Source organism: Suncus etruscus, chromosome 13, assembly GCF_024139225.1.
Source record: "Suncus etruscus isolate mSunEtr1 chromosome 13, mSunEtr1.pri.cur, whole genome shotgun sequence".
NCBI lineage: Eukaryota > Metazoa > Chordata > Mammalia > Eulipotyphla > Soricidae > Suncus > Suncus etruscus.
Window position 1 is genome coordinate 95,608,292 of NC_064860.1, and position 13,094 is coordinate 95,621,385.

Genomic DNA, 13,094 nt, shown 5'->3' on the forward strand with positions numbered 1-13,094 from the left:
GGTGGGGAGTAAGTAGATCTGGGAAATTGGTGGTGGGAATCCTGCACTGGTGAAGGGGGGGTGTTCTTTACATGACTGTAATCATACAACTACAATTATATTTGTAATCATGGTGTTTAAATAAAGATAACTTAAAAAAAACACTTTTTTTTCTCTTTTTGGGCCACACCCGGGTTACTCTTGGTGCTAAGAGTTTTTCTCCAAATGTCAGCACATAGTGGGGGCCAGTGCATGTGGGTCACTGCAGGAGTGGTACATGGGCAGGGTTGAGCAGTTTGAAGCAGACAAAGATGGATCCAGAGGGAATGATAGGCAGTGGAGTGGTCGGGCAGAGCCGAAGGTGGCAGTGAACGTAAACTCAACATCAGTCATCAGTGCTACTCCGAGTCCCCATGGCACACTGGCCTGGATCGATGGGAGCCTGTGGTCTAATCCAATGGAGATTGAAAGATTGAACAGCTCTGCTCAGGGCCTGAGGATGGTCAGTTTCTGAACATGTTCCCTGGATCTTGAAGAAAATGAAATTTTTTTTTTGTTTTGTTTTTTTTTTTGTTTTGTTTTTGGGCCACACCCGGTAATGCTCAGGGGTTACTCCTGGCTATGTGCTCAGAAGTTGCTCCTGGCTTGGGGGACCATATGGGACACCGGGGGATCGAACCGTGGTCCGTCCAAGGCTAGCGCAGGCAAGGCAGGCACCTTACCTTTAGCGCCACCGCCCGGCCCCGAAAATGAAATTTTGAGCCAAGTTAGAATATGAATATCCCTTTGAATTCATAATACTACAAGCAGATAAAGATATTCAATAAAGATATTATTAAAAAATTACAAGCAGATTTTCAAAGGATGTGTGTTGATGAAAGAAATCCTGTGGACAAATTAGTCAAAGGGAAGTTTCAGAACAATTTTTTATTAAATAAATTTATTTTTATTTAAGCAACTCAGGTTTTTAGTTGTTGTTGTTCATTTTTGGAGGCCACGCCCAGTGACTCTCAGGGGTTTCTCTTGGCTCTGCTCTCAGAAATTGCTCCTGGCAGGCTCAGGGGACCCGATGGGTGTGGGGAATTGAACCCAGGTCTATACTGGGCTGGCTGACTGCAAGGCAAATGCCTTCCTGCTGTGCTCTCTCTCTCTCTGGCCCCAGAACATTTTTTTTTTCAGCGCTTAGGGGTTATTCCTGGCTCTGCCCTCAGAAATCTCTCCTTTCAGGCTCAGGAAACCATATGGGATGCTGGGGAACTTGGTTCAGCCACATGGAAGGCAAACACCTTACCTGCTGTGGTATCACTCCAGCCCCTAGGGTACAGGACAATTTTGAATTTGTCCAGCGATTCAGAAGTTCTTAGGCAACTGACGATGGGAAAGACAATGACCCTGGCTGAGACAATGACCCTGTCGCAGCCAGACAAGGTCAGGAGACTGCAGTGGCACCTCCTCTTTTTGCTCCTTCTCTGAGCAAACCCAAGAAGACTCTCATCTCAGGTCTAGCAGTGCAGCTCTTAGGAGGCCCAGAGCAACACAGAAAATATAGCAACAACTCAGGCTGGACCAGAGTGGTGCAGGAGAAGCCCAGTGTGGGCAACAGGGGTGGACCGAGCAGCGGAACTAATGCAGCAGGTCAATGTGATGAAACTCACCATTGAAGATTGGGAGAAAGAGATTTCAACTTCTGGAAGCTAAGGGACACTGAGTTGATTTTCAGGAGTTTAAGAGAGAATAACTCTGTACTGCAGAAGATTCTGGACATTCTGTACCCCACAGACGAAGACCATGGTAGTAGCTAGTGAAGGAGGCCCCAGGAGGATCAAGATGAGTATTAACAGCCTGGATCAGCAGAACAACATCAGGATTCTTTCTTCCAAATCATGTTTTTAGCTGTATAATATTCCATTTATTCTGAGAGAACTCAATGATTTCCTTTCTTTCTTTTTCTTTTTTCTTTTCTTCTCTCTTCTTTCCTTTACTTTTCTTTGTATGCTTGTTTGTATGTATGTATGTATGTTTGTTTGTTTGTTTGAAACCACACCCAGTTGTGTTCAGGGTTTACTCCTGGTTCTGTGCTCAGGATTATTTCTGGCAGTGCTCAAGGGAACCACATAGGGTGCTGGGGATCAAATCCAGGTCAACTGCAGGTAAGGCAAGTGTCTTACTTGCTTCACCATTGCTCCGGCCCAACTATTGAGAAATTTCAGCAGAGGACATTTTATTTTTTTTTAATGACAGACATTTATTAGAATATATAACGGTAAATCTTACACAGTGATATTTAAGGTACAAGATGACAATAAATGCGGGTCTTTCCACCAGCAGTGTTGTCTTTCCTTCATCCCTGTTCCCAAGCATATATCCCTCATCTCCCTCCTTTATCCCCCAGAATGCTAGTACATCTAAAAGCATATATGTTAACATTAATGTAAACCTTTTTTTTTTTTTTTTGCAGTTCCAGATATTTTTACTAGTGGTTTCTTAAAGATTTGGAGTCAAAGGAACACTGTAAAAACAGTGTTAGTGTGGCAATTATTGTTTGCATGGGCCCACCAAAGTATGGGGGTCATGGAAAGGAAAAACTTTGGCCTAAGTACAAGGAGCCCCTACCCCTGAAGTTTCCTGACATAAGACCATTTCTAGGCTCCAGGCAAACTAGTTTGTCCAATCCTGGTCTTTGTCTGTAATACCCATACAGTTATATTTTTCACAGTCTCTGTTGTTAATCTCACGTTTCTGTACTGAAGGTCCTGAAATCTGTATATCCTACATTGAAGTCGGGATGTTGCGGAGCGGCGTCTAATTTCAATTCACAATTAACGGGCAATGCAGAAAGCCCTGTCCAGTACGCAGGTCATTGTTGTTGTTTAAATCTTCTCAGTGTTAAGGGAAGACTCTTTTGAGTAAATCCATGTCAGAGCAGCAGTAGGGTCTTCCCTGGTAGAGGATTGCTTCCAGGTGATGTCATAAACAATGTTAGATGTTTCATAGATGGCTTCCCTGGTTCAGGAGTGACTGGAAAATACCCAAACCTCTGAAGCCTGTGCCAGGTCATCATGTCAATGTTCAGGGTTTGTAAGGTTCCATTGCACCACAAGATTGTGTGTTCCTATCTCTATTAGATAAGAACTTATTTGTATGTATAGTATTTTCCATTTTAATGTGCCCATGCAAACAAGGAATAATGCCACCTGGCGTTATCAGTGCATAAGGGGGATGCAAGAACAAATTCAACAATCCCCGTGACCTGGTTCAAACATAAGAATCAAACTGAGGGACTCTATCATCAAAATTCCTTATTGAACAGTTCACAGTGAGACTGGTGCCTATGGGGATGCTAGAACAAGTCCAAAAATCCAATTGACTTGGTTCTTAAATAAACATTAAATGGAGGGACACTTCTACAAACTTCCTTATTTAACAAATAACAAAGGGAAGGAAAGATAGAGAGGGACTCTTTCACCAAAATACCTTATTGAACAGTTCACAAAGAGGAGGAAAAAAAAGTGGGGAAAATAAACAATCTAGCTTAAGACAGTGGATTCAATTGTCACCGTTCATGGGAACTTATCAAAAACCTAGTATGGTAGCATCCACAGTTACACAATGAAAGAAGGAAGAGGCCAAGAGGCCGCTGAGAGTAAATACGTAGGAAAAGAGTACTGACCTCTTCCCAGCCTGAGAGTCCATCCTATCATTTTTATTTTGAAAATATATGGTACCCCCACCCGAACTGGTCTCTTCCTAAACTGAGAGTCAGTCCTCTCATTTTTATTTTAAATATATATGGTACGCGCGGGGGCACTAGCCCCCGCACGGTTTTTGAAATGGAGACCAATGAGAAGAAAAAAAATACTAGTGAATGTCACGACGTAATGTCCCTACATACACCAGTGCTGCATCGGCCCGCCATCCACCCCATGTGTCCCCCCCTTAGTGTCGGAAGAGAAAGGGGGAAAGCCTGAGGACCACGATAGAATCCACCTGGGCCGGCAACCAGGGAAGGCCTGGAGTAGGGGGGGAAATAGGGGAATGGCTGGAGGCCTGCCAAGCCTCCCAGCACCCCCCAAGCTAGGGAGAATGCCATCCAGTATGGGGTGTCCCCTAACCCCATACTTGGGAAGAGCTGGCCTCCAGGATCAAGGCACTGAAAGCCAGCTATCTGCCTGGCCCCTCCCTTGGCTCCTCCCCCCTAGTGTAGAGGGGGGGAAGCCTGGAGACCCCTAATGGAGTCCACCTGGAACCCACAGCAGGCCACCTGAGGTGGCACTCAGGCCAGGCCTAGAGGAGGATATTTTAATAAATAAGTGCCTTAAGAGGTTTTTTTTAAGTTTGTTTTGGTTTGATTTGGGGGCCACATCCAGCAGTACTCAGGGGTTACTCCTTGCTTTGCACTCAGAAATCACCCCTGGCAGCTTTGGGGACCATATGGATTATTGGGAATCAAACCTGTCAGCTATGTGCATGGCAAAGGCCTTCCTCATTGTGCTATGACTCCAGCTCCAGGAGTTTTGTTTTGTTTTGTTTTGTTTTGTTTTGTTTTTTAAGAGAGAGCTTTTCTCCAGAACACTCTTGCTGACTTCCAGAAACTTCCCAGATTCAGGTCAATGGCATACAGAACCACCCAGTTCCCATCCCCACAGGCACCGTGCAGGATGTGGGAAGGACCCAGTGGCACCCCCAGAACAGCCAGTCTCCAGAGTCTCCTTAGAGAGAACGATGGTGGATAGAGGTAATAAGTGATGACTTTGAAGAGGGAATGGAGAACAGAGATGGGTGCCCTAAAGGCAACCTAGAAAATTCCACAGCAAGTATCTACAATGGCATTCACCTCACTTCAAGAAAACATAAGTACTGGCTCTTCCATGTGGGGAGCAAGGCAGGAGCTACCAGGCAAGCTCCCGGGAATTCTTAGCCTCCCCAAGTTCTTATCTTGAGCAAATGCTTGCAGCCTGCTTCCCCTGTAGCTAATCACCAAGGTGAACATGTCTGTCTGTCCCACCGCTGCCTCCAGCTTTCCCCCAGCGCTGCCCTGCGCTTCTCTGAAGCTGCAAAGTATTTCATGCTTGGGAACAGGCCTCCACACGTCCAGTTCTGCTGGTCGCCATCTCTCATTCCCTTCTCCATCCAAGAGTAAAAATAGAGGCGAGTTATTCAACAGAGCCCGGGGATGAAAGAGCAAAACAAGAGACCAGATAAGCTGCCTACGTGTGAGCGAGGAGGTGCGGCTGCTCGGGGTGCCAGCAGCGTCCGGGAACAAGGTCCCCTGCAGCCTGATGGGACTTGCCCTGGCAGCTTTTTCTCTTCCAGACCCTATGGCAGCTGTGTGCCAGGGAGTGGCCGCCCTTTTGGCAGGGCTCTTGGCACCGCTGGCCTGCCACTCACGGGGTCGGTGATTTCCAGTTAGGACTCACTGTGCGTGTTGTCTTAAAGCATGTCTCCTCCTCCCAGGATCTTCCCAGCCAAATGGCATTTCTCCACTGGCTGAGCTGTGCCAGAGACTGGACTCTTGTCTCCTGGAGACCTGCATTGATTGGGCAATGGCTCAGTTTTAGTGAAGAGGTAGCTTGGGAGAGGATTATGATGCCCGGAACAGACACTTTATTGAGGGGTTTGCACATGGTGGAAAATTCCACAGCAAGTTTCTATATCTACACACACACATACCCCACTATGGGGGAAATATAGAGAGTTCAAGATCAGTCATCTATGCACAGGTCATTGAACAAACCCCAGGTCCCTCTGGCTTGCCTTGAGAAGGGGTGAGGCAAAGGATGTAATTCGGTTTTTTGGAAAGGCACACCTGGTGGCGCTCAGGTGTTACTCCTGGCTCTGCTCTCAGAAATCACTCCTGGCAGACTCAGGGGACCATATGGGATGCTGGGGATCAAACCAGAGTTGTCCTGGGTCAGCTGTGTTCAAGATAAACACCCTACAGCTGAGCTATCACTCTTGCCCAAGGATGCAATTCTTATTTCTTCCCTTGCCCTATGTCACCATGGTACCTTAGATGGTCCCAATGAGCCTCAGTTTCCCGTAGACACATGAGAATACTTGGGTTGGGGGTATGTGTGTGTGTGTCAAATTTGGCGTGTGGCCAGAGATCACACTAAGGATGTCACATGCAAGGCAGGTGCTCAACTACTGAGCTACACCCCAGGGCCCCTATGATCATCATTCTTGTAGCTGTAGTCATTGTCATGAGTATCTTTCATCCCAGATGAACGGGTTGACCTTTGCCTTAGGGAAATGGTTTTCAGGCAAAAGTGACTGACCAGCTATGTCTTAGGAACCTTTGTGAAGCAGAAGTAGATGTTTTGGTACCTCTGGGAAGAAGGAAAGATCAGAGTCTTCCATCCGTTCACAGATCACCATGTGTTTAGAATGGACAATGAGGTCCGGAGAGATAGCACAGTGGTGTTTGCCTTGCAAGCAGCTGATCCAGGACCAAAGGTGGTTGGTTCGAATCCCGGTGTCCCATATGGTCCCCCGTGCCTGCTAGGAGCTATTTCTGAGCAGACAGCCAGGAGTAACCCCTGAGCACCGCCGGGTGTGACCCCCCCCCCAAAAAAAAAAAGAATGGACAATGAACTGAGGTTTCTAGGCATTGGTCACTGCGCAAAACGCTGCAGATGCTGATTCAGGAACCTGCCATTCTGCTAAGAGATTGTGAAGGGCCAGAAGAATAGCACAATGTGTAGGGTGCTCACCTTGTATGAAGCCGACCTGGGTTCAATCCCCTGTATTCCCTATGGTCTTCCAAGCCTGCCAGTCATGATTTCTGAGTTCAGAGCCAGGACTAACTACTTAGTACTGCTGGGTGTGGTCTAAAAACCAAAAGAGAGACAGAGACAGAGAGATCATGAGCTCAATCATGCAATCCTTCCGACAATCCTTCTGACAGCCCAGAGATATGTGGGGAACTGACGTATCTCTACATAACGCAGGAGAGGGTTGTGTCTGGACCAGGTAAGCAAGGTCTTTCCCATGGCCCAAAGGACAGAAACACTAAGGACTGGAGTCCAGGAGTCCCATGCTGAACTGCTGAGTCACTGGACAAACTCTCTTATGAACAAGCAGGGAAACTGAGGCTCAAAGAGGACTAGCTATTTGCCATGTCACCTTGGCAGCCAACTTGAGACCAATTCCCAGTCTCAGCTCCAGACCCCTGGGGTGCCAGTACCCTTTGTTTAAACCCAAATTTTAGGCTCCAGAGTGTGTCCTAGACCAGTGAGTCTTTGGGACATTTAGTCGACCTTGGGTCTTTATCGTCTTCACTTAGGGTAAATTATCCAAATGCCAGCTCATCTCCCTGTTCCTGGACTCTCCCTTTCTGAACCCTCAGGCCCGGGAGTGACATGCTCAGAGCTGTAAACGAAGGTGTCGTGTTCCCAAGTCTTACTGGAAGTGGAGCTGTTTAAAATGCCACCTAATCAACAGCCAGAGCCAGCCCGGTTGGTTCACGTCAGCAAAGCTGCTCTGGGATCCGTGTCAGCAAAAGCAGGGCAAGGCCTTGGGCAGGAGCCATGCTGCCATCTGGCCAGGGTCCCAGCCCCAATTGAGCCAACACCTCCAGCGCCAACCCTCCCTGCCAGCCTCTGGAACTTGAAGATTTAGGAAGATGAGTTCAGACTCGACAGCAGGCCCTGGGGAGTAGCTCCCTATAACTGAAGTGGGTGTGTATGAGCCAACGAGTGCTCATCAGATCAGATCACCCTGCTCTGAGTCTGCAGAGTCAATTACAGAGCCTGAGCACAGCACTTCTGTCATATAGAACTTCTCTCTCCATGCCACCATGATGGCCATGCATGTCCGTGTGAATTTTTTTTATTAATTTGGGGTCTGGGGGTTTGGTGTGAGGCCACTCCTGGTGTTCCTAGGTAATCACTCCTGATGATGCTAAGGGGCCATATGTAAGATCCTAGGATCAAACTGGGATTGGCCATGTGCAAGGTAAAGCCTTAACTTCTGTCTCATCTCTCCAGCCCTCTGTGTTAAATTTTGCTTGCTTGTTTGTCTGTTTTTGTTTTGGAGCCACACCTGATGATGCTCAGGGATTATTCCAGACTCAGGGGGCCATATGGAATACCAGGGATAGAACCCAGGTCAACCACATGCAAGGGAAATGCTTTATCCATTGTACTATTACTCAGGTCCCCATGTGTTAATTCTTGATGAATATCAACATTGGCTAAAATCATAGTCCAGCCCAACTTCATGAAAGGGCTAAGTCACCACTTTGAAGAGAGAACAATAGGAACTTTGAGGATGGAATCTTAAACTGACATCTTCAAAAATATTGGTAAGAATGAAAACTTGGGGTGGAGGAGAGAATTCAGGGGGATGAATTACTTAACTCTCATGTGACTTATTCCATTTTGATCCCCAGCAGTGAATATGGCCACTTGAGCTCTAAGGGTAGTGATCCCTGAGCACAGAGTCAGAAATGAGTCTTTCAGGGCCACAGCAATAGCATAGCAGGTAGGAAGCTTGCCTTGCACTAAACTGACCCAGGTTCTGTCTCCAACATCCCACATTGTCCCCTGAATCTATCTGGAGTGATTCCTGAGTGCAGAGCCAGGACTAACTTCTGAGCACCAACAGGTGTGGACCAAAAAACCAAAATAAAAAAGCCCTTCACTGGGAGGGAGGGAGGGAGGGAGGGAGGGAGGGAGGGAGGGAGGGAGGGAGGGAGGAAGGAAGGGAGGAAGGAAGGAAGGAAGGAAGGAAGGGAGGGAGGGAGGGAGGGAGGAAGGAAGGAAGGAAGGAAGGAAGGAAGGAAGGAAGGAAGGAAGGAATGAAAGAAAGAAAGAAAGAAAGAAAGAAAGAAAGAAAGAAAGAAAGAAAGAAAGAAAGAAAGAAAGAAAGAAAGAAAGAAAGAAAGAAAGAAAGAAGAAAAGAAAGAAAGAAAGAAAGAAAGAAAGAAAGAAAGAAAGAAAGAAAGAAAGAAAGGAAGAAGAAGGAAGGAAGGAAGGAAGGAAGGAAGAAGGAAAGAAAGAAAGAAGAAAGAAAGAAAGAAAGAAGAAAGAAAGAAGAAAGAAAGAAAGAAAGAAAGAAAGAAAGAAGAAAGAAAGAAAGAAAGAAAGAAAGAAGAAAGAAGAAAGAAAGAAAGAAAGGAAGAAAGAAAGGAAGGAAGGAGGAAGGAAGGAAGGAAGGAAGGAAGAGAAAGAAAGAAAGAAAGAAAGAAAGAAGAAAGAAAGAAAAGAAAAGAAAGAAAGAAAGAAAGAAAGAAAGAAAGAAAGAAAGAAAGAAAGAAAGAAAGAAAGAAAGAAAAGAAAGAAAGAAAGAAAAGAAAGAAGAAAGAAAGAAAAGAAAGAAAGAAAAAAGAAAGAAAGAAAAGAAAGAAAGAAAGAAAGAAAGAAAGAAGAAAAAGAAAGAAAGAAAGAAAAGAAAGAAGAAAGAAAGAAAGAAAGAAAAGAAAGAAAGAAAGAAAGAGGAAGGAAGGAAGGAAGGAAGGAAGGAAGGAAGGAAGGAAGGAAGGAAGAAGAAAAAGAAAGAAGAAAAGAAGAAAGAAAAGAAAGAAGAAGGAAGAAGGAAGGAAGGAAGGAAGGAAGGAAGGAAGGAAGGAAGAAGGAAGGAAGGAAGGAAGGAAGGAAGGAAGGAAGGAAGGAAGGAAGGACATTCTGATATCTAAGGATTAAGGCTCCTTCAGTATTTTCATATGGGTGAATGTTTTGTTCTTTCTTTAGGGACAAACTCTCTACTCAGTCCTCACAGAGACTAAGAGGCTACCGGAAAACCAGTTCTCCACAGACCTAAACATGGCTGCCAGACCAAGTTCTGGATCAAACTGTTCCTCAGAGCAGAAATCATTAACCTGATTCTCCTGATTCAGAGTAGAGATTTCACACTCGACTCACTGAACCATCAGCTCCCAGGGCCTGAGTTCCTGCTGCCTGTGGCCTTTAATAGCTCCTGGAGACCCAGGCCAGGCCCTTGACAGGGGCTCCACCAAGAGCCACCATTTTATCAGGGAGCGCATGGCTCACCCAGGGCCCCCCAAATCCCCCACTGAATTTTTAAGGGACACCATGTGTAAATTTGCGTGGAGGCAGGCCTATGTCTGCTGCATGAACAATGTCCATGGGTCTGCAGAGTCTCAGAATTAAGCCAGGATTAAGACAATGCCAACTGCCCTGAGATGTGGCTGGAGGGGGATGTTCCTGCCTTCGTGGTGGGGAAGCCCCGTGTTCAGACCCAGCACAGCCCCCCATGCTCAGTGGAATTGTGGCCGTTGACTGACATTGTGATCCCTGATACCATAAGTGCTCAATTCCTGGATATGGCACTAAGAACAAGGAAAGGAAAGGAACACAAGTCAAGAAATCTAAGGTGAAGCCCAGATGCTACAGGGATGCTTGGCAAAGAGAATGGTCACTATTAGCTCTGTCCTGTGGGACACTTCGGGGATCCCTCTGAGAGGCCAGTTTTCCATTTTTGCTCGACCCCCATAGTGCCTGGCCAGGGTGGGGTCCCCTGGGAGTCCCAGAAAGTGACAATTCCCCATAAAATATACCTATTAGATCTCCAATAGCCTGTGAAGCAAGGAATGTCAGGTCTCTGGTTGAGTCTCACACTGCGCCTCCAATAAGAGCCATGTTGGCACTGAGGGGAACCACAACTTCAGTCAACCAGAGCAGGCCACCCTGGTCCCTGAATGGGCTGGAAATGGAAGGTTCTCAGCATCTGGAGTTCAGATGCTCAATTCAGGCTCATTTTCTTTTCTGCCTGACCCTAATAATGAACCACTGAGCTTCCATGTGTGTGTGTGTGTGTGTGTGTGTGTGTGTGTGTGTGTGTGCACGCGCACACGCGCGCATGTTCATATGCACACTCAAGCTTGCTCTCCCATTTCTTCTCTTGCTCCACTTGCAAGAGTGCTCCATTGCTGCTCAGCTCTTCTTCAGGAAGTCTGACACGTTCTCCCAGCCACAGTGCTCCCAGCAAGCAGCTGTGGTACTCACCATGCCAAGTACACATGTTCTGTTCTCCTGTAGTTCAGCAGGTGGATTTCTCCTCTGCATGAAGCTTGGCAGGGAAGAACAAGGAATTTGAGCAGAGGTAGCTGATTTCCTATGTATGGGTCAGAGGTGCTCCCTGGGAAGCGTTTGCTTGATCTCAGGAATTCCCAAATGGATTAGAGTCAGCCGCTAGGGACTTTGACGGTCAGGGCATCCTCTCGAGCATGACCATCTGCATCCTTGTGTCCTTGGGGAGTGCAGGTGAAGGAAGGAAGTCCAAGGGGATGTGGAGGGAGACTCACCTCAGATTTATGCGTCGAGCTGAGCTGGATCCCTTATCTCCAAGTTCTTTGGGTGCCCATGCCTGACCTTCTGGCACACCGTCTCTGTAGCCTGACCAGCCAGCCCAGGGCTGATGTACTGGAGCTGGAAGAAAGATCTAGATTGTACCACACCTAGGGGTATACCTAGGGACACAAAACAATACAAAAATGCCCTCTGTACCTACTATGTTTATTGTAGCACTATTTATAATAGTCAGAATCTGGAAACAACCCAGGTTCCTGACAACAGATGGGTGGCTAAAGAAACTGTGGTACATCCACACAATGGAATACTACGCAACTGTTAGGAAAAATTAAGTCATAAAATTTGCCTATCATAAATAGACACAGAGACTATAATGCTAGTGAAATGAGTCAGAGGGAAAGAGACTGACATAGAATAGTCTCACTCATCTGTGGGATTTAAGAAAAGTAAAAGACAGTTCGGTAATAACACCTAGAGACAATAGAGATGAGGTTTGAAAGGACTAGTCCATGATATGAAGCTTATCACAAAGATTGGTGAACACTGCTAGAGAAATAATTACACTAACAACTATCATGACAATGATAGATAGAAATAAAATGCCTATCTCGAAGACAGGTGGGGCTGGGGGAGGAGGAAATGGGGATATTGATTGGTAGCAGGAATGGAGGTGAAGGGGGATATACATTTTATGACTGAAACTCAACTACAAACATGTTTATAACCTACCATGCTGCTTAGATAAAGAAATTTAAAATATCTATACATATAGACTGCAAAGTTGATCTCCAATTGCTATGGCTCACGGTTTCTGATACATACATGTGCAGGTGGGCAGGGATGCTGATTGCCTCATTGGCCCGGCAGGTGAGGGGCCCTTGCTTTCAGGGAAGAAAGGACATAGGGCATTGACATCTAGCATCTACACAAAAACAAAGCCCTCCTGAGGAAAGCAGCCTTGGGGAGAGCTATGTCTGAGATCCCTCCAACCTTAATTGTTCATGGGAAGTGGTCTCTCCTGCAGAATAGAGCTCCGTAAGGTCAGCACTATATCTGATGCATGGGCGCTGGTCGCCTCCCTTATTGGCCCCACTATTCTCCTGTTAATATAATAAAAAAAATCCCATGACTGGTTCAGTAGCTCCTCCCTAATGAGAGTAGGAGATTAAACTGAAGGTCTGCAGAAAGACTTTCCTTCCCCAGCACTGAGTGATCCTGCAGAGCTTGGAGTAGCTTCTTGTGCCCTGATTTTTATTATAACATGGTGATTTTACAAAGTTGTTCACAATACAGTTATTTCAGGCATTAAATATTTCAACACCAATCCCACCACCAGTGGGACCTTCCCTTCCTCAGTGTCCCCATTCTCCCACTCACCATCCCAGCCTGCCCCCTTTGCAGGCACAAACAAATTGACTTCCTGTTGCTTGCTACAACACAAAGGCAAATGGAGTGATCAAAGTTTCGATCAACCAAGTTCAATTAAAAATGATTGTTCTCTGTCTCTCTCTGTCTCTCTGTCTCTCTGTCTCTATGTCTCTCTGTCTCTGTCTCTCTCTCTCTTTGGTGTTAATAAAGTCAGTGTCTGGGGCCAGAGCAATATCGCAGTGGTAGGACCTTTGCCTTGCACACAGCAGACCCAGGATGGACCTGGGTTCCATCCCTGGCATCCCATATGGTCCCCTGAGCCAGGAGCAATTTCTGAGCACATAGCCAGGAGTAACCCCTGAGTGTCACCAGGGTGTGACCCAAAAACCAAATAAATAAATAAATAAATAAATAAATAAATAAATAAATAAATAAATAAACAAAGTCAGCATCTGAGGATTTCCTGGGCTGTGG

General features: G+C 46.2%; 1 pseudogene; it reads left to right on the forward strand.

Moving 5' to 3' along the window:
* Positions 1–256: 256 nt before the first annotated feature.
* LOC126025893 (microtubule-associated protein RP/EB family member 1-like) lies at positions 257–1,781 on the forward strand (annotated as a pseudogene).
* Positions 1,782–13,094: the final 11,313 nt, after the last annotated feature.